Source organism: Ammodytes marinus, assembly GCF_949987685.1.
Source record: "Ammodytes marinus genome assembly, chromosome: 6".
Taxonomy (NCBI): domain Eukaryota; kingdom Metazoa; phylum Chordata; class Actinopteri; order Uranoscopiformes; family Ammodytidae; genus Ammodytes; species Ammodytes marinus.
Window position 1 is genome coordinate 10,771,027 of NC_137235.1, and position 22,838 is coordinate 10,793,864.

The following is a 22,838-nucleotide window of genomic DNA, read 5'->3' on the forward strand; positions in this document are numbered from 1 at the left end:
AAAAAGTGGTTATTTTTCATAACAGATTTATATATTTGTTGACATAAGATCCAGAGGTGTATGCATCTCGGAAAAGAAAGTGCCTGGTGCAAGAACTACTTCTTGGTATTTATTTGAATAAATTACATTGACTTATCACATTGTTTTTCTTTACATCAAGCATACAGTCTTAGAATCCAGTGCATGAATCAAATCAAGCAGAAAACAAACAAATGAAACAGAACCAATCCAAAGACAATCATGTGCAGCACAGAGAATCCCTCTCTTCACATTGTTTCTGGATAATATACTGTATATATACATCTATACTGTTGTGTATACTTTTGTCACAGTTACAAAAATAAGATACCTTACTGTAGATGCGCGACCGACTATACACACAAGGTGAAAACAAAACACAGAAAAGCTGTACAGTCCTCATTGAGGGCAAAGATACACATGATTGTTAAAAAAAAGGTGAAAGAGAAGGAGGAAGGGATTTTATCGCCTTCAAAATAATAAATAAATATGTGACCTTCAAGCTGTATCGCAAGTCTTCCCCGGCCAACCAACTACTGTATACTGTCTGTATAAGTTGTGCTCCCCTTTAAAAAACAACAACACTTACTATGGGTTCTCAGTTTGATTTAGCGTTTATTGTAATTCTAGTGAATATTGTTATGAGTTGGTCCTTTGATTAAAGAGACATCCATGTTTAATTAAATGTTGAACACCGTCAGAGACAGTATCTCTTAAATAGCTCAGCATCAGAGGTCCTCTGCAGTCCAGTCCCTGTGCACAACATGTACAGTATGCAGACCCCAAATACGCACTCCCCTCCCCAGAAATACATGCACAACATTACCACGAGATGAAAGGAAAAAATAAGGTAAGCGCTGCACAGATTGTTCAGCAGAAGGGGTTAATACATCATTGACATTGCAGAGAATAAACCCCCTGCGATAACGTTATCACTGCGCCACCTAACTGCTCAGCTGAATTAAACATATTCAGCAAAAACTGAGGGTTGGTTTGACTTGTAGATTATGAGTACATCAGGTAAAGAAGGGGGGTGGGGGAATTCCACACAATACTGCATAAGCCCTAGGCAGGTTAGGTTTTAGTCGCCATTATGCTGGACAAAGTTTTTTTTTAAGTGTAGGTTGCATACTTTCAATTAATAAAACATTCCCACCGAAACAAAAATAAATGATTTCTCATTCTGTTCAGCCATTTTTCGCAGTCCTGTCCCGAGTCCAGTTTTCATCTTAACCAATGGCTTATAGACAGCTAAACTACAGAATACTAATCGGACTAGTAGGGATGCAGCAAAAAAGAGCCAAGTCTTTAGCTGCAGACAAAACAGTTGCCCCAATGAGTAGTTAATTCCTATAAGTTATTATATCACAAATACATCAACCATTTTTCACACAAATTGCTGATAAATGTTTACACGTCGAAGGATTGAAACTTATGCACCATAGTTTTCTTACATCACTTCAAACAGTTTAAAACTTCACAACTGTTTGTTTTTTTTCAAATCATGTCATCACTCCACTAATCACTGGCTCAAATAGGTAATATCACATATTTAAGAATACAGTTTCGCCCGTACTGATAAAAATACCAAAGAGCTATTATAGATTGCAAGCTTCGTCTTGTTGCATCAGAAATTCTTGAAGCTGAAATTGGAGTCAATTCAGTTTTATTTTTTTGCAGGTAATTTTGTTATCTGAATCACATATGACCTATCATGCGCACATGTTGATATGTAAAAAATAAAGAATATTATTATGGGTATTATGGGTAATAATCCTGGCTGTGCAGTTATCAGCTAGATGCATGTGCCTACAACGTTTGTCAAATCTCTGAATAGTTTAAAAAGTGAAAACATCCTTTTGGACAGAATGTTTTTGAGCAAGACAGGGATGTGGTTTCACCTGAAACGGCCCGAGCATGCCGGTGAGACGACTATTCCAATTAAAAAGAGGAAGATCTAAAGAGACAAAACAAAATCAGCTCAACATATTATTTTTGTACAAGATAAAAACTTTAAACACTTGAAACCATGCTTGACCTAGAGTCTCTAACAAACATGAAGCACGTGGACCCATTGATTTTTTTTCCTAGTATGTGAGAGAAAAAAGTTTCTATCTACCGTAGAGGTTTTTCCACAAAGTACAGTGTAATGAGAGAAGGTGTGATTATTTAAAGCTGCTCTGATAAACTTCATGACGGACTGACAGCCATAAACATGAACTGAGACAAAAGCCGGGACAGAAACAGGATCAAATGACTATGGAAAAACCTGGAGGTCCCTCCTAGGGGTTAAGGGGGAGGGGGGAGAAGCAACGACATCAACGCTGATTTTTCCTAATTTTAAAAGTTTTTTTTACGCTCAATTTGTTGGTCTTCGCTCATTATTGCGTTGTTGCTGTTTTCGGCTCCTTTTGAAGCAGAGTACAGGTGGTTGGTTTGGTAGGAATGTTTCTTGGGCGGGCGGGGGGGAGGGGAAACGTTACCATGGGGGGATACTGGGGAGGGTTGGGGAGAACTGGGAGGCCAGGATTCGTTTCACAGCCGTCGTCTTGGTCTGTCGAACATCCTATTGGGGCAGCGGCACCAGGATTTCCACATAGTTGATGGGGAAGAAGCCTGAGTTGCCGTTCAGCATTCCCTCGTACCAGTTGTCATCGATCTTATTGGTCAGGGTGATAATATCGCCCTCCTTGAAGCCCATCTCGCCCTCGTTCTCGTTGTCAAAGTCGTAGAGTGCACGGCAGGAGGGCTGGTCCATAGGGGCTGGGACGGATTAGAGAAAGAAAGAAAGGAGAGTCTGAGTAGAGGCTAGAAGAGGAGAGAAGCTGCTGCATAGACAGTTGTAGGTTACAGACATAATGATCACACAAAAAGCTTGTTAATAAAAGACTCACCTGGAGACCTCGCTGAAAGAGCAAAGGAGAGGAAGAAGGGGCAAGCAGAGAGGAGGAGACAAAGCATAACAAACCCATCAGTGAGCGGACAATTATAATGAGGCATACAGTGTTTAAAGGAATAGTCGTGCAGTTTGGGAAATAGGCTTATTCTCTCTCTCCCTCTGGCCTGGAGATCATGTCTTCTCTTAGCATAAGGACTGGGCGTGAGGGTCAGTGAGTCGGCTGTGTGTCTTTGAAGACGTATATTTTGCCAAACCCACCAGTTAGTCTTCATCCTTCAAGTGGTTTCTCTTGTAAAACACTTCTGATAAACCTTGCCATTGTTTCGCTTGTCAGAGTTTGTTTTCAAGTGTGGAGTGGGTTCATTGCTGCACTTTGTGTGTCCGTTGGTGAAAATTAGAAACTGATACCACATAGTGGATGAGACAGTCCCGGAGCTCGGCAATGGGGAAAGGCTTGTTTGGCTTTGTCTAAGTGTAACACAACCTGCCTATCCGCATCTCTAAAGCTCACTTATTAACCAGCTATATCTTGTTTGTTCAATTTGTACCATAGCCCAAGTGTAAAAATATAAATCATACAATACAATAGAACACAATTATTTGAGAGCTGGTAGGTGGATTTTGTTAGCTTCGGACAGAGTCAAGCTAGCTGTTTCCAGTCGTTATGCTAAGCTAACTGGTTTCTGGCTGTAAATCAATAATTTGCATTCAGATAATGAGTCCTTTTATCTAACTCTTGAGGGAATAAGCTTATTTCAGAAAATGCCAAACTATTACTTTAAAAAATAAAAGAAGCAAAAAGTTAAAGGAGCATTTTTGATTAAAACAAATTCAAATAAAATAGGGACGCAAGAGAAATCAGGCGTTAGACAGAGACAGCACTGCAGACGAGCTGCACTGCAAACAAAACAAAAAAAAGGAGACACAAATAAACTCCCACAGAAGTTTTAAATTTCAAAGATGGAAAAAAAGAAGAGTGACAGAGAGATCTTTTGCATCTCGTCCCATGTCACTCTGCTCACCTGGAGATCTTGCTGCAAAGGGGAAAGGAGACAATAGGTGAAAAAATAGAAACTTTTCATAATATTTTCTAGCTGGATAAATGATGAGTGGATGGGTGAGTAAAGTAGGTGCAGCAATGAAGAGGTCCCATAAACAAAGCAAGTTGTAACAAAAGATGGACATCTTATTGAAAGGGAGGCAGACTGACAAAGAAACGGGAGGGTAAGACGAATCGTTAGATTGAAAACACATGGCTAAAAAAAAACAGAAACAGCAAATGCTCGTCCGCTGTTTAAAGGTTTCATTCTTACTGTAGGTCTGGCAGTGTTTTTTTGCACAGCGAGCGGACGGCACTTGTTTTTTCTGATTTTTGTGTCATGTCAGTGCAACAAGAAGACACAAACTGAAGAGAAATGGACCAAATGAAATAAAAACAGTACAATAGATGAATGGTGAAGTGATAACAGAATCCATCCAGGGATTCACTTTATGTCTCACCTGGAGACCTTGCTGCAAAGGGCGGAAGAGGAAATAACAGGGGTGGAAGGGGGAGGAAAGAGAGCAGCACACGTTGTTGTTAAAGAAATTAATTCTTGAGCACAAAGATGGAAGAAAAAAAAAGACATTGATGGATAAGTTTGACCTCGCTCACCTGGAGACCTCGCCCCTACAAGAATGAAGAGAAATTATAAGGGGACAGAGAAGAGTGCAGAGTTGTATTAGTGTGTTCGGGAATGATAGATATTTCAGTTCAGTATGCAGCTCATAACGAAAATCGTTGGAAAAGAAGCGGGTAAAAAGAAAGACGAAATTAGCTAACACAGTAGATAAGCCGTAAATTCTCAAGTATCTGCGTTTTTAAGAAGCTCAGCTCAGAATTTGAAACAGGTAACTCCCTTTTTTATTTTTTTTACAGGATATTTCTGTAGAAGCAAATCCCGTTTCTCTATCATATATCTTTAATTGTAAACTAAAGCATATTTATATAAATTGTGTTTTTAATTTGCCATTGTGTACAAGTCTGAAATGGCATTACCTGTTTGAATATTGTAATATTCATACATGAAAACATACACACACATAGAGCCACATGTTGTGTATCAGTACATTCATTGAAGAACATTTGTAAAATTGGACCACATTTCATCAGTGCAAGTTGTGTTTGTGATATGAATATGTTGTACTGAATATATCAACTATCTAATGCATTTTCTTTTCTTTGTCCAATAGTTGTTAGAAAAAGACCCACAGTATTAGTGATAGCTTTTACTTGAGAATTTACAGTCAAAATGAAACAAAAGGGAAAGGGTTGTCAAAGGAAAGAAGACCATGGATTAACTTTATCCTTGATATGCAAATACTAGCACAAATATGATTTTTCTGTGTTCACAGAAACATGTGAGAATCCCCTATCAGATACTCCAGTGTATACACACACAAAGAGAATCCCCTATCAGATACTCCAGTGTATACACACACAAACACACAGCACCAGGACTAGTTTCTGGACACGTTTCAGAGCAGTAAGGTTCGCGAGGTGGGGCTTACCTCCTGGAGAGCGAGCACCGTGGAGACCTCCATTGTGGTTGGCACTGATGGAAGAGAAGTCCAGAGAGGTACGTGCTTTCGGAAAGTAGTCTTTCCTCGGTTTGACAGCAGTTTCCTTTATCCTGCAAAGTAAAGAAAAATAAAAAATCCCTCAGTGCAGAAATAATAGAGAGATTCTACATGTTATTGTTAGTGCTTCCAATAACTTACGGGGAAAACAAACCGGGGTAGCCAAACTAGAGAATGCACAAATCCACTATTTTACAGTAGGAAGGCTTAAGCAACACAGTGATTCTAATTTAAAGAGCAACAAATGTACAAAAATGCATATAGGTTTATCTTAACTGTTTCGAACTGTTTGAATGCAGAAGAATAATTCAGATCTCAACTTTTGAATTGCGAAGCTCTAATATCAATGTGTATCACATGTATCACATAGCTATGGTCTTACATTTTTTTTTCATATTTAAAATAATTAAGAGTTCTAAGAAAAAAAAAGATACGTAGATTGCAGCCATATCGGGCCCGGTACTGATATTGGATGGGATCGGCCCCCATCCCGAAAACAGCAGTTGTGAACACTCACCGTTCGTCAACCTTAGCGGAGAGCTGTACCAGGATCTCAGCAGCCCGGCTGTGGTACTCCACCTGAGCGTGTACCAGTGCAGAGAGCTGGCTCACCTGTTCAATCTGTTACAACATGCAGAGTGTCTGCTGTTAGGTACATAAAGACACCATGATGGCAGGTACACATCACACATGACGATGATGAGTTAGCTAATACATACATAATGACGAGACCATGACTTATAATTCTCTCAAACTCAGATGCTTAAAAAGTAGAATTTACAGCAGCATCACATACAAACCACAGTGGCCAACCTGGATGGAATGGATGGTAGGGCTGTTACAAACACATACAGTGGCTGAGTCTCAATTCTTGACCTTGGAAACAGCCGTCGACAAAACAATCTCGCCGTAACGTCCATTAGCAGCTGTTCTGTAGCTTTCAAAAGTATCACAGGATTTTCGTCAGCAGATGATATGCGCAGAGTTGTTATGGAATTGCAGATTTTTCTCCATTAAATGTTCATTAAAATAGCGATTTAAACATCTACCATGCAATGCCATTCCAACTGGACAAACTTCATCTGCTGAGGAACATTGTGTGATATGAGAGAAAGCTCCCGAACAACTGCAAAAGGAAGATTGTTTTTGGCAGCATACATGATTGTATGGCTTTGCAACTGTATTATTGATTTTTTAAAGCCACACAGGGCCGAACAAAAACCCCCCTGAAAAACTATTACTCACTTCATGAACAATGCAAATAAATTGTAGCCTGGAACACAGAAATACTAGCCTTCAAAGGAGTCATGTTTTATTCAGTGAGGCCATTTTGGACAAATATTTTTTCCCTTTCCTGTTACGTGAAATGACTGGGAAATAACCTGGCTGTGGCAATAGAGAATGTAGTGTCACAAAGCAAAGAGCTGAGGGATCGGAGAGAAACTGTGCTGTGCTTACGTCACTCTCCAACAGGTTGAACATGCTCTGCTCAGCAATGTCCTTGGAGTCGTCGAACTTATCCAGCGCTGTTTTGAGCTCATCCTCTTGACATTTGCCCTGGCGTTTCTTCTTGTAATCAAAGTCCAGGCGGCGACCCTCCATCTTCTTCAGGTGATGCTGCAAAAGAAGAACAGGTAAGTGAATCTGGATCTTTGACCAATAGATGACTTAGATCATTAGTTTTTAATTAAAAAAAAAAATTCTAGTGGATCAAATTTCCTTAATCGTATACCTGAATCTCCTTCAGATCTTTTTCATAGAGGTTCTGCATTGGATCAAGGAAGTTCTGCTTGACCTCCATGTCCAGAGCATCCTTCACCTCTCCGAGCTCACGCATGGCCTCCCCAGCGTCAACCAGAGCACCGCCTTGAAAGTGAATGACACATCGAGTTCAAATCAAAAACAAAAGAGCACACAAACAGCTCAATGTCAGTGTTGAAGTGTAGGACATGGTTGATCTTAGCATCACAACATTTGAATGCAGTACACTTGTGAACTAAACATCAAAGCATATATAGGCTCATGCACCTTTTATAACACCTTTACTGCGTCCTTGAAGGACTTCAAATGATGCTTTTAAAATAAAATAAAGTGTTCCTCCTCCTCCTTCTCTGTCCGTGAGGCGCTTTTACTCACCGAAGTTGGACTCCTCTCCGAGCTCCCTGCCGAACCTCTGCATGGATTCTCCCAGGATGGTCTCGGTCTGCGTGTAGCCCGGCCCCTTCTCCTGCCCCCGCATACGTGACATGGAGTTCATCATGCTCATCTTAGCTCTGGTGGCTGTGGAGGGCAAAGCACTGATGAAACACCAAACACCACTGGGCTATAAAATGTTAGGCCACGTTGTCTGATTTGTAGTCAGAAAACACAAAGCATATAAGGTTTCAGAATTTGGTCAAACTACTTCCCAGTTATGGAGGTTATTTCTGTTGACTGTTAAATTATTCCTAAACAGATACCACAGTAATGGGATGGGCCGGTGAAGTATAATGAGATAAAACATTAAGTTGCACTACACCGGACTACAACAATCGCTTTCTTCTTTTTTCATTCTAACATGGCAAAATGTTGCTATGTTAAATTACAGCGTAGCTAAAGCACCATGTGATCGATTAATTTAGTTGTTAGTTGCTCTGAACAGTCGGATCACTCCTTCAATACGAGGCCTTTTATGTGTCACTTAAAAGCCCCTCTGTCGTTCAATAATAATAGCATCAGGAGAAATGATATACATATGATCAAATGTATACAATTTCATAATGAAAAAATATTTTATAATATATGACGTAGGCAGAGGTGCTCTTTTGTCAGAAAAAATCCTGTTACTAGTGTGAGATGAAAATTGTGTAAACAATAGAGACAAGAATTTGTTAAACTTATTTATAGAGTAAAAACTGATATGTTCCTTCAATTACAGGACAATTCAATTATGGAACTGATTACAATAATGTATTTAAAAAATGGCAGATTCAGTGGTTGTATTGGATGGATGTGTAATACATGTTTCTTCCAGAACTCTATGTTTAAAAGACGTTTTCTTTAATGGTTTTAATATTGTGTTTTGGGAGACCAGCCTTTAATGTAAATCATCACATCATGTTGCACTGCTACTTAATGTCACCTGGGTTTGGCTGCAGATACTCAGTGGTCTTGGTCATGATGTCCAGCACCGCCCGAGAGGTGACATCCATTTTCTGTAAACCGCAACATCGAACACAAGGAAAGAGAAGAGAAACTGAAGGTGCAAAAATGACTGTTAAGAAAGACATGGATGGTAAAAAAAAATAGTCAATGGCCTGCTGAGAGATTGTAGGAGAGTATAACAGCAACAAAAGATTTGATGGATCTTTAAACCTGTCGTCTGATAGTGAGACAAGATAAAAGAGGCTGTTGCTTTTATATTTTTGTTTCGCACTTGAAGTACTAAATTATTGACACACATGGTCACATTTAAACACACACACACACACACACACACACACACACACACACACACACACACACACACACACACACACACACACACACACACACACACACACACACACACACACACACACACACACACACACACTCTTTTGAACATATAATCAGCTGTTCATTTTCAACAAGGTGATGATGGAAGGAGTTCAGTCTTGCCTTTTCCATTTCAGTGAAGTCATCATCGAGCTTGGTTCCCTCTGCACCTCCAACTTTCTCGCTCACTTTCTGCAAAACAAATGAAACAAATAGAGCATGTCAGGATTTAAACTTTTATCAGCTTGACGAAACGATGTGGCCTTGATTGCAAAAGCATGTGATGATAAAGAACTAGCGCAATGCTGTACTGTAGTAAATAACATGGTGAGTGACAGTGTAGTCAGGAAAGCAATGTCAAGTGTGAACCAGCCTGCCTCTGCAACATCAAAGAATACCAACCTCTCTATTCCAATTAGGATCATGTCGAACAACAAATAGACGAACATCGGCTTGACCTTGGGGCTTCAAAACAACAGAATCCCATTTCATTAATGATCACATTGCGACGTGAGCCTCACCTCTCACAGATAACAATGTTCAGAGTGTGTGAGTGACCTTCACATCAGTGATAATGATCTTTAATGGAGCCAAACAGGCAATTTATGTATGTGCTAGTAATGGCTGCAGTTCCTAACATTTTGTTTCCCAACTCTTTACAATAAGGGTACATTAATTAACAGTTAGTTAATGCATACTATGCATTAACTAAGCAGTAAATAACTGTTAATTAATGCTCAGTAAATACATGATAAGCATTACCTAAGTATTATCTTACTGTTATGCTTAGTTAACCTCTTAAACTCCAGGGGGACCCTGGACCTGTGAGAACTCTCTGCAGCAAAAGGCATAAGACACTGCCCTAATTATGTAGAAATAGTCATACTGCCCATCAAATTAAACAGGAGAAACTCCGCTACAAGCACATTAGTCATTTTTACACACACGAAACACAAACACCACGCATATTAATTATCAAATATCAATATCTGAATAGTGTCAGAAAGTCAACGCAATCTCCACATTTCCATTGCTACCGCTCAAATGAAAGCTAAGACCCCGATGAATTCAACAGTACCACTTTTATTTCCCTAACCCTAACCCTAACCCTAACCCTAACCCTACGACAAAAACTCTGTGAACCAGCAGCCAAAGAATACAAAGGTATACAACCAATTATTTACAGCGACTAACAAACATTCTGAAACTATTCAAATAAACCTTGTAGATGCAGATATATACTGTCTTCATTTAGTGCATGTCATTTTCGAGCAGAAACCTAAAAAATTGTCTGGAGCTTAAGTTGATGCTTCACTAAGTATTACTTAACTAAGCATATTTATACTTAACTAACCGTTAATAACTAAGCATTAACAGTTATTTATTACTTAATAAGAATTCACTATGCATGAACTGACTGTTAATAGCATTCACTAAACATTAACTAACAGTTCATTAATGTACCCTTATTGTAAAGTGTTACCCACATCCTATACATTGTACTCATCCCACTCCTCTAAATTCAGACTAGACGCCAACTGTTTTGTTAGCCTCGCCTTAAGGCTCAATGTTCAACAATGCAGACGGTCTCCATCACTGCTGGAGAGAGTTCCAGCCGTAGAGAGGGAGATACAGCGAGAGGAAGATATAATGTATAGGGCAGCACCAAGCTACAAGCATTTTTCTTCCCCTCATAGCTTCAGACGTGGCCGACACGGATCCATGCGCAAGGACGTAAACACAGGGAATAACTCCTTTGGGCTTCTGTCCTCCTCGCTCCCTCTCCCTCTCTGTCTGCTGATAACTATTCCCAGCTCTGCCAGCCTGTGATGTAACCAGCTAGTTTGAGGGGAGAGAGGAAGGACAATCTGACACAACCAGGCCAGACAGGGAGGGGACAGTGTCTCTCAGGGAACAGTGTCACAGTGTGTGTGTGTGACTGGAGAAACCAGTGAAAGCCAAGGTCAGTGGAGGAAGTCTTTCCCTGGAGTAAAAGATGGAAAAGTCACACGATGCATGTACTTATTGGACATAATGAGCCCTTTTTGTATGGCTATGGTAATGTAGAAAGAGAGGGGTTATATTACCTTCAGATGTTTCCAATACAATCTAAAGAGGTAAGTAGATGTAATTGCCATATATAGTATTTCTAGTGATGAGATATACGTAGTGTACATGTGTGTGTGTGTGTGGGGGGGGGGAGTGGGTTGGGGGTTTAAGCCTGTAACAGCAGCATACGACTTTCTCAGGATTGGTGCTCCATAAGTCATTTTAAGCATTTTAAGTGTCTCTGTCCTGATCAGACTTGTGAAAGAGCTCAATATTCTGACAGCAATGCAAAAACGCACACACGGCTCAAAGCCCCTATACACATGGTAGGAGTCACATTTCCTGTCATTGGCTTCACCTACACATCATCACTGCAAAGTCTTCAAAAGCCTCCTTCGGGCTGGTTGCCATGGAGACAAGTACTTGCCAGTGCCTATACTGCCTATGGTAAAAGTCTGCATGTCTAAGCCTCGCAGAGATCTCCGTTACACCTCTGACGATCCAGAGACTAAAAAGCCTCACAATAGCAACATCACCACAACGGAGGAAGACACTGTAAAATAGCCATTGTGTTGTGTAACTGCTTTGACACGGTCCATGCCCACAGCTGAGCCACAACCCTGTGTGTGTCGTGACGCTTCTGGTGTTCATCCAAGCTTTCAAATCACGCACTGCACTATTCTACACCTGAGATACATTGTGAGCGCAGCTAGTTACGTGTAATACCTGCTCATTTGATGTAGGCCCATACATGAGATGATCCGTTATTTTAGTTTAGGTATAAAAAAACAGACACACACAAAATGAGTCATCTATGCTGAGTTACATGTGTTTTTCTACTGAATCTTTTTTCTAATAATACGTTCTGGTGCATTAATGACACAGTCATTACTCATGTGCTGTTAGAGGATTCTGCCAATTATTCTTTCTCTATAGAAAGAATTTGTCTGATGTTTTGATCCAAGAAGATGATTATTGTTACACAGCAGGTTGGACAGGCTCAAGGACAACTGATTTTTACAGGGCTTTCATACACTAATAGACTAATGAGTAGTAGTAGTAGTAGTAGTAAACTTAGCCATATATTTTCCGACAGGACCAATACTAGACTACATATTAAAGAGGCCAGTTTTGCCCAACACTCAAAATGACGACACTGTGATTACCTCTATTTATAAGAAAGTGGAGGAATCAAGCAAACACTGTGATGGCCCAAGTTAAGCACCAGTTTACACATGTGGTACCCGAATGGAGGGGAGCATCATCAGTCCTTTTAACCACCCATATTAAAGACTACAAAAGTATGTAGAAGAACACGCACCTCACATAGTACTCAGAACTCTAAATTCAACCATGTATGATTTCCCTGCCTTGGAGTTAGAGAGAGATGAGGGAGCTGGAGTCAGCAAAAGACACTAAGTTCTTAAACTAAATGGATGAAAGACAAGTCAGTCAAGCAGTGCCTTTGGGGAGACACGTTTTGCTCGGCAGGGGAAGAGCAGCTGAATACATTAAAATGACCCATTGGTGGCTGTTTTCAAGTAAGTGAAACAGGACTGTTGCCCCCTGGCTGCTGTCAACGCATGCTCAGATGCCAGACACTTGGCAAAGTGGTGAGAACAGACAGAGACCGTGTTGTGCTTTGATGGCTGCTGGAAGCTGAGAAGGGCAGCAATTTAGTGCAGTGATGGAGACGGAGACAGAACACCGCAAAAGCCACCAATCTCGACTAATAAGTGATCTAAAAATCTCCGCAGGGAACCATTGTCCTTTCACACAATACTAATCTCATTTTGCCGCCGTAATCTGTCCCTTAATCAACAACTCTGTTTTAGCCCTCCTACTCCTCCTCCTCTTTGCACACGAAGGACACGACAAGGTGAACTGAGCAGCAGTGGGAAGTGAACCTTTACCAGGGTTGAGTGTAATGCACAGTGGGCTGCTAGGAAATAACAACAATGGCGTAGCATATGATACCCGATACGTCACACGCAGAGCACCCCCCCCCCCCCCCCCCCGTTCAACAAGATTGTTATACACGATGTACAGTGTGGATACATGCAAGTAAATGCACATGCAGCTGATTGATGAAGCCTCTACTAGACACAGAGGAAATGCAGGGATAAGGTTTCACTGCAGACCTTGGGCCTGGTTGTTCCGAGCTACACTGCCAGACAGTGTACTATAGGCAACAACAAATTCCCTCCAGACAGATTTTAAGGACTTTCAAAGGACTCTGCTTTAAATATACATGTGTGCCTAATTCAAATACCTCATTAAAAATGATATAAAAATGACATTCTAGCCCTCTCCCTCGCAGAATGTCTGTACAAATTGTCATCGGAATGTTTTCAATGAAACCGATACATTTTACTCTGGTGGATCGACCGTCAAGAGCATTGAGTGGAAAAGAAGAAATAACAACACAAACACAAAATCAGGTCAAATAAAACACCACTATTGCACTAACTACACAGTTCAGCTTTTATCACTTTCACTCTTGTATTTGTCTCTCCTACTGGCAGCCAAGTGAACCAAATCAGACCAGATTAAAGATGCTAAATTTGGAGAGGAAAATAGCCCGGATGAACTCGCCAATGACTGCGGGGTGTCCTCCCTCCCTCCGACTCCTCCTCAAATCTCTTGCATCATCACACGAGTCCTACAGCACAGTGTGTCCTCACAGGCTCTCTCAGTGGATTTTTTAAGGGTACATCAGTGTTCCCAGAGCCTCGCATGACACAAACAAGGTGTAGTAAAGCTGGAGTCCGGCCTGATGTAACAGGTCAATTGCAGTTTACTGTATCTACCGCTGAGAGGGATTCTGCTCTCACAACCACAAAACCTCTAAAGCTATGGATATAATGAAGCTAACGGGAGCGGCTGATTAGTTTAGCTCAGCATGACGACTAGAAACAGATAGGAAGAGCTATCCTAGCTTTGTCCTGTGGAGGTAACATAATCCACTGACGAGCACCTCTAAAGCTTGCCAGTTGTTTGGAGTATTGTGTTACCCAAGCTAAACTGTTTGACCATTGCAGTCTTCATGCTACGTTTCTCCCGACTGTAGCTTTTATATTTACATAAGCATGTATAAAAGTGCTCTCAATCTTTTCATCTTATGCTCAGCAAGAAAGGGTACTTTCAGAAGATCATCAACTATTCCTCAAATCTATATGTTAAATGTATGTTTTATATATACTGTATGAATAATTTTGCCATCTCATGTGAACAATGCCTTTGCGTCAGATTTTTAAAGGTTTGACCCAACGCTGATAGATAGTACTCCTTCTGTTCTCAAAATAACAAACCATTACTAGGTATTGGATCCCACTCTGCTTTATTTAATGAACTGAGGCAATTCCCCTGCAGGCCGACAGTAGTTCCATTGCTATAAAGAGAACTGTCCACGTGGATTAATGAAAAGATTCCTGGAAAAGACAGCAGGAGAGGACTGTTTAAAGATCATGGCTTTACACCTGTGTAAGACACCCTGAGTTAATACTATTAAATGGATGAGGCGGAAAAAAGACCTGAGAGATTAGGCTACTTGCTGCAGAACACATTTCAATCAATATGACAGCATGTCCACACATGCAAAAACAAGCCTGAGTTTACTATGTAGGCGTATATGTTTGTATGTTTTTACAACTGTTAATTGTACTCTAAATCATAGGGCCTACATTTGATTTGACAAACATGTGGATAGTGGATCAATTGTTACAGAACTCAAGGGAGAAACAGTCTCTTTTAATAGAAAGCCTAATATTTATTATCCATTACTTCTTTATTGTTCATCCATTACTTGAGTAATATCCATAAATTGAGTTGTTGGCTCCACTTGGATCAACAGATTGGCAGGCAATTACATTGGAAAACCCTTTGTTCAGCTCTCTTTACACACCATTCAACAGCATGCAGTAAACTCTACCCTTGAGTGCTTTCCTTAATTATATTCAGTATTTGAGCCGGCTTAACTCAACTCATTTATGAGTTTTAACTCAACTGCCATTTATAAAGGCAAAACCCGACATATAAAACTATGTGGGGTTCATTCCTGGACGTAAAATATAATTCCACTGAGTACGATGATGTTTAAATTCGACCTTTTGTTGCTTTGCCTTCACGTGAGTTGTACAGTATTTTATTCATTTCGGTATGTCTGAAAATGAAGCCAAGACTTGAACCTAGAACAGGCAGCAGTTAATGCCCCAGAGGAAAAGAAAATTCGAAAAGAGATCTCAAATATGTTTCATTTACTTCTCCTAGACAACTATGAGATATGTGTGACACCAAACTGAGACTGAGATTTATTTCTCCTGTCTCTCATTTTTTCTCCGGAGCAATAAGATGCACTAAATCTCAATGTAGTCTCCTTTAAGTTTCAGAAGAAACCTCATCAAACTCTCAAATAGTTCTCAGAGTTTCTCAACTGTTGTGTCTCCTTGTAATCTCAGGCAGAGAAATCAAAGAGCTCTCTCTATGAACTCAATCTACTCTCAGCACTCATTGAATTCTCAGACTTATAATAAAGTTTTGGTTGCTTTTAAGGGTTGTTTGTCTGTGGTAAAGTGGGTAATGTCCCCATAGGTCAGGGGTTCAAGCCCCAGGTCCCGCCACATGTCTAAGTGACCTGGAACAAGACACTGAACCCTGGATTGATGAGAATCTCAAATTTGTCTCCTGAGCTGTAGAAGAGCAAGCTTTGAGCAGTAAATTTTTCCTCTGGGGCTAACCTCAGCATGCTAAGATGCTCACAATGACAATGTTGACATGCCGTCATTATAACATACATAATGTTTTCTGTCGCTTATTTACATGCTGACTGAATGCTAACTATGCTAGTTCGGTGTGTATCGGTGTCTAATGTATTCAAAATAAATGATAATTTATTAAGAGATTTTACGTAAAAAAAATTCATGGTGTAGGCCACTCATGAAAACAGAGGTCCTAAAAATCCCCCCCAACAAAGACATTTTAAATCAAGTGTTACATCGTCAGCCAGTGCACCTGTGTGCCTGCTAACCAAAATACTGTATTTAGCCTTCACAACTGCCCTGTTAGCATTAGCATCAGTCACATGGCGCCCAATGTGAGGCACACAAGGAGTGCACTGCTGTGGCTTCTGCTGCTCTCCTCCCCCACTGCCTCCCATGTCTCCCTCCCTCCTCCCCTGCTCACTAGCCTAATCCTGGCCAGGCACACAGAGGATCCTGCTTTAAATACGCTCTGGGTGGAAGAGGGAGATTAAAAATGACAAGAGTGATTAGGAGAGCTGTTAGGAGGACAGCCCATGCTGCTGGACAATAACAGGAGGAGCTGACTCTCCCTCTCATCAATACAAGCATCTCTCTGTCTCTACCTGCCGGCCTGCTCATTAGCTGCCATTTTCTCCCTCCTGTTTAGTCAGAACCAGAGTTAAATTATTTATTGATGACATCTTAAGCATATCTTTTTTTTACCCTTTTCTCTCCTGCGAACTTCACATGGTATGATGTGAAAGAAAGAAAAGGACAATGAATGAGGACAGAGGTAAAGAAACAAGAGTTTTCGTCAGCCGGGGAATATGACAGAGAACTGCCAAATCTCGGAAAAGTTAAAACCAATTGCATAACAATGCCCGCAAAATCTTTGTCTCGTGTTCTTCCTTCCTTTCTTTCAAAATCCTTTCTTTTTCGCTCCCTTTCTCTTCTCTTCCCACCTCCAAAAGACCCTCAAGGCCTCACTGTTCTCCATCGTCACATTGTTCACGCTACACTGAGCCGAGGGTAGTCACTGCCGGACTGTGACTCAACAATATGTCCGACTCCATTGACTTTGACTGGGAATCTACACTGCTGGCCTTAAACCTTCAGCGGACCAGGATTTCTAAGGAGATACTGTAGCACCAGAGGGACAGAACTCTCAATGGATATGAATATTTTACTTAGAAGGAAATCAATAATATACAGTGTGGTCCTTAGAATAGGCCTGTGCTCTAATGGAATCACGAAAAAAGCCATTTGTTATTCTCTAAATCCTGTCGATAAAAAGCCAATTATGGGGGTGGCTAGCTCCGGCTCCAACACTACAGCTGTTTTCGGGATAATAATAATCCTGCATAAACATGGAGGCCTGGAGTGGCATTAGTGGGGAAAAAATTAAATAGGACACCTGTTTGTGATGTTTTACAAAACCACAGTGAAATAAACAATGACAGCAGTGTATACGGGGAAAGTGGAACCCTCAATTGGCTGCTCAGTTTAGACAGTTCGGTATCTGTAGAAAACAATTAAGTCTCAAATACGAACAGAATAGATGAGCACCCAGACAGGATATTGGTGCCAGCGTTTCTTCTGACCAGACTCAGCATCAGTCCAGGGTTGGCCATGTTGCTTCACTGACCCCTATCCCCTCTGAGTGTGTGGCTTGTGGCCGTTATAATCAGATTTGTAAGCCTTTGCATGGATCTTATGTAACAGCAGGGATGAGTCTATGGTTGGGGAGAAACGCGTACGCGCACACGTACGTGCGTGCATGCGCACAGACACACACACACACACACCAATCCATCCATGTTACCGCTCGGTAAACGGGGGAAGGAGAGGGGAAACCAGCTGGCAGAGTGTGTGTGTGTGTGTGTGTGTGTGTGTGAGAAAGAGAGAGAGAGAGAGAGAAAAAGGGAGGAGAGCGTGCCAGAGTTTGTGAGCATTGGGTAACGTTTTGATGATGATGAGACAAAGATGGAGGATGAGTAATGGGACACACGGCAGGAATGAGGATGATCTTTTTGCCGGGCTGCACAGTGTGAAATGTAGTTGACAAATGTCTCTGAATCTGTGGTTATTTTCATTATTATTTTTACTTAAAGGTGCAGTCAGTCATTCTGGAAAACGCTTGTTGACAAATTCACATTTTGTAAAAATCAGTGAATATCTCCTCATGATCTGCTACCTCTCCGTAATCTGCGTGCGCTGAAAAGAGATTGTCAACATGCGTTCTCCAGAATCGCTGACTCCACCTTTAATTATTTTCTTTTTTTATCATCATACTGTAATCTCTATCATAAACTCCACATAACCAAAACTCAGAATATTTTCTGGACAAACACACGGTCAATGTTGCCAGACCGCCTACAGTTCTGCTATGAGAGTGTGAAAGACTTAATGTGTTCTATTCTCTTCAATTCCCTCTCGCAATCATTTTCTAACAACTCACTTCCTTTCTTGCTTATTTGTCAATGTCATCAGTTCAGTGAAACTCTACTGTTGTCTCTCTTCACTCGTCTTTCTCATTCTCTCCTGACAACCATCCTCTACCTGGCCTGTCCACCTCCACACAATAGAGGATACTAATAGTGTTACCGTATAACAGGCTGCTATTGAGGTTGTAATGCTTTTGGGTCAGTTTAAATGTTAATGGTGTACCTCTCTTGATAGGTGGCATCAAATTCCCCAGCAAAGGTGTAGAATAAGAAGATGCTAGTTAACAAGCATGGATATAAATAACCGCTAAATATAGAATACTTTAAGAATTTGGTTTGCAAATATTTTTGACAAATGAATGAATGTATTTGTGCGATCTAAAGGATACACACACAATGCAAGTTGGTGAGTAACACTGAAAGTCCACAGAGCACCTTTAAGATTCTGTGGAGATAGACTCAAGTCTGCCAGTCTGGGTTTGATCACTGAATACAGTATGTCTAATAGACTAATGACACTGACTCACCATTTGATGTCATGGAAACAGGCTGACTTTGTGTTGTATGTTGGCTGGAAGGGGTAGGGTATTTCCGTGCATTAGTCTCACAGACTTCATTTTCAGTCGAAGATTTTCTTTTGTGTACTCAAAGAAAACCATTAAGGATTTGTTTCCCCTTAACCCAACATGCCCAGCTACGTCAATATCATCCGTACTTAGTGCTATTTTCAAAAGATGTAGCTAGCTTGCTATGTAGAAAGCAAACATCTACGTTTCTAAGTTTGCATCCTAAGCTCTGATTGCCGGTTCTGACTGTTTTTCCATCTGTTTCAAAACGCCATAAACGGGAACAACAACAGACTGAAAAAAATATTAAAAAATACAAGATGTGGGCAGTGTTTCAGAGGTCCGATACCAGGCTGGAATCATAAGCAAAAGATTTAAAATGATTCAGTGGAAAACAGTTAAGACTTTGGTTTGACTGACAGCTAGGTTACCTATTCGGCCTAGAGATATCCAAAAAAAAAACTGTATCATTTGTCATTCATCAGCAGCAGAGAGATCAACATGAGATTTTATAAATGATCCTCACATCGAATGAGTCATCTTTCACTAACCCTAACCCACTCACAAGGCAACACACACACACGCACAACACAAAGCTACATACAGTAGACAACACTGACATTTCTCTCTTTCTCTGCAATTTATTGCCACTCTGTAATTTCTATTCTAAACGCAAGTGTGTCTCTCGGAAGAAATAATGACAGTGCTTTGAGACCTGTAGAGCACTTGACTTGTTCCAGTCTATTACTGAGGGGAATTTCACACAGCAAGTATAGTAGTAATATGATTTTAATGTTTACCCATCAGCATTGTGGGTGTTTGGTCTAGAAAATCAGTATTGATGATAGCTATTAAAGCTCAATATCAGACTGTGAGGCCTGCACTGTGTATTTGTGTGTGTCTATAATCACCACATCATTTATCTTGAAGATTAAAGTCCTGCTGCTTGTCATACTATAGTTCTGTGTTCCCTGTGGAGATCCCTGTGTTGGTTTTGCTATTCAAGAACAACTAACACAAACCCAGTTTTAGCTTTAGTTAGAGCCATTGTTATGGATTCTATGTTCAAGTGCTCCTAATATTCTCTCATCAATTTTGAATAAAATCCAATCTGATGAATTACATTTCTGGAACTATTCATTCAATAGGATTTAGGCACTTGGGTATATTAAGGTTTTTGCTCAAAGGGAATTCAAAAAAGAAGAGAGTATAATATTCAGAGGATGAATCAATGAGCACAGCAGCCATTTTATAAAATCTGCTGCTTTTCTCGACTTGATGGTTGAAGCCATGCTGTTGGTCTCTGTGGGAAAAACAGTGAGGGAGGTTCAGAGAAAAGATGCAGCCATGCATCTACCTGCGCCACGCACACAGACACACACGCACACACAGTAAAAATTAAAAGGAAAAAAACATTAAGGGAAGTGAGAGAGTCAGAAAAAAATATGAGGAAACAAAAAAACTATAAAGAAAAAGTTAAAGTAATATATCCAGTTTGTTTATGCTGCGTGATAGATAGATACTGTAGATAGATAGATAGATAGATAGATAGATAGATAGATAGATAGATAGATAGATAGATAGATAGATAGATAGATAGATAGATAGATAGATAGATAGATAGATAGATAGATAGATAGATAGATAGATAGATAGATAGATAGATAGATAGATAGATAGATAGATAGATAGATAGATAGATAGATAGATAGATAGATAGATAGATAGATAGATAGATAGATAGATAGATAGATAGATAGATAGATAGATAGATAGATAGATAGATAGATAGATAGATAGATAGATAGATAGATAGATAGATAGATAGATAGATAGATAGATAGATAGATAGATAGATAGATAGATAGATAGATAGATAGATAGATGGATAGATGGATAGATGGATGGATATATACTGTAGTTTAAGTCATTTTCAAAAGCAAACAAAACATTTCTTTTTGCAGCTTAAATGTGAGGATTTGTTGCTTTTTAACATGTTGGGATGTTAAGGACTTAGTGATGTGCCTTTTTTCCACAGCACATTTGAAAGCAAAGCTACAAAATACGTGAGTGTAAAAATATAGATATATAAGAAAATCTAATCCAAAACATAAAATATAAAACAAGATAAAAAATGATTGAACTAATAAGACGAATATCATCAGATAGATGAAGATAAAGTGAAAGGGCGCTATGTCAGAGCGTACTGCACCATCAACACGTTGTCACAACCCACCGGAACTGTACACAGACCCAGAAGCTTGTTATCAACACATATAAGGTCCCTGAACTCAACACATGGTTTCACACCAGTTTCACTGATGCCGAACAACTGCTGCATGACACCAAAGAACATTGGTTATCTGTGTTGATGAAGATAAATGTCTTTTACTGTTCACTTCAGGCTCAAGCATCCAGCAGCGACAGCAGAGTAATGGATCCCGCAAGAAACAGGCAGCCATGCTTTTACACAAAAATCAAATCAATAAAAAATAAACAAACAAGAAAAAACAAACAATAACAGATTCCTTCCCTTCAAACTCACACTTCATCAATCCCTCACAAAACACACAGCATTATTATTACACCCAGAGGTCGACACCCATTCAAATAAGGGAAATTGAATAGCCTTAAGAAGACCGACATCCTGTGTATATTTGAAATTGACTATCTACTATTCAACACCAGCCTGATTAGATTTCTGGCCCATAAAAAAAGGGCACGACAAGAGGGGACATAAAAAACTGAAATATAATTAAATTTAGAATAGTCGACTGTACTGTTGAACCTCTTTGTCCGCACAAACACAGAGGTACACTGAGGTGCTGTATATGTGTTTCAACAAAAATAGAGTAGTAATACAATATTAAGAGCTGAAACCATTAGTTGAATAATTGATTAGTCAATTGATTAATAAGAGGAAATAAATAGGCAATTTTAATTTTTTATTCCTTGGTCCAATCTTTTCTTTGTCATGTACGATAGTAAACTGAAAATCTCTGGGGTTTAGGACAACACAAATATAAAGATGTCACCTTGTGCATTAGAAAATGATAATGGACATATTTCAGATTTCTTTTTACATTCAATTAATATACAAAGAGGGGTCCAAAAGTCTGAGTATAATATAATGCATACATAAACTCTTCTGTTACTGCCACAATGAATGGATAAGACTTTTTTATCTATTCATCTACTGTGACATGCTGCTATTTCTCAGACCACCCTAAATATTTGGCCTTGTTTCCACTACAGAGTGGTGCTCTTTTGTACAGAGTTAATATGACCATATATTTGCTCACATTTGATTGTAGACCTAGAAATAATGTAGAATCCTAAATATTTTGTTTTAGAATGTTTTCCTAACCCTCGTAGAGATTTCTTTTATGTTGTCTCAGAACCCCACTGTGCAAAATAATCAGCTGGTTAATCAATATTTAGAATATGTTTAGTTTCAAGCCCCAAAATAACTCAACAGTGAATACAGCCTAAAGAGTTAGCGGTAGAGTATTTCAAGATTGACAGAAGAGCAATAAATAGCACAGATAATGTTTCAATAGATTATTTGGGGATCAATACATAGTGCACCTTGTGACCTTGTGTATTAATGACAGTTGAATTCAATGTATTCAAATTGTCAGCATGTCGGCATTATTTTTGACAACAAAAGACTGCTATCGTAATGGCGAAAAAATTACAGCATATACCCGTGTGTGAATACATCTGGTGTGCACACCCTCGTTGCCAGTTTAGTAAGTATATGATAATGCAGTTTATTGCATTCGTTTTAGCTGGATGTACCCAATAAACTGGCAACACACAACCTGTCAGAATGAGTTTTACCCAAAAAAAAAACGAAAGTGACAAGCTGTTTGCATTCGTTCACACGCTAACAGAGTAGGTTGAGCATGAATAATTCATAGATTCAACACCAGACATTTACACCATGTAAGAGTTATTACATTTACTGTGTGGATGCCGAAATCTA

The 22,838-nt window shown here is 39.8% G+C and overlaps 1 pseudogene across 1 annotated transcript in view; it reads right to left on the minus strand.

The window, feature by feature from the left end:
• Nucleotides 1-2,584: 2,584 nt before the first annotated feature.
• The window catches only part of LOC307252395 (endophilin-A1-like), a 32,024-nt pseudogene continuing 11,770 nt past the window's right edge, over nt 2,585-22,838 (minus strand). Inside the window, exons 2-9 of the transcript in view lie at nt 9,176-9,244; nt 8,658-8,730; nt 7,673-7,816; nt 7,269-7,402; nt 6,995-7,153; nt 6,054-6,157; nt 5,412-5,589; nt 2,585-2,781 (exon numbers count right to left, since the gene is read on the minus strand). The product of the transcript in view is annotated as an endophilin-A1-like (transcript). The remainder of the gene's footprint in view (nt 2,782-5,411; nt 5,590-6,053; nt 6,158-6,994; nt 7,154-7,268; nt 7,403-7,672; nt 7,817-8,657; nt 8,731-9,175; nt 9,245-22,838) is intronic.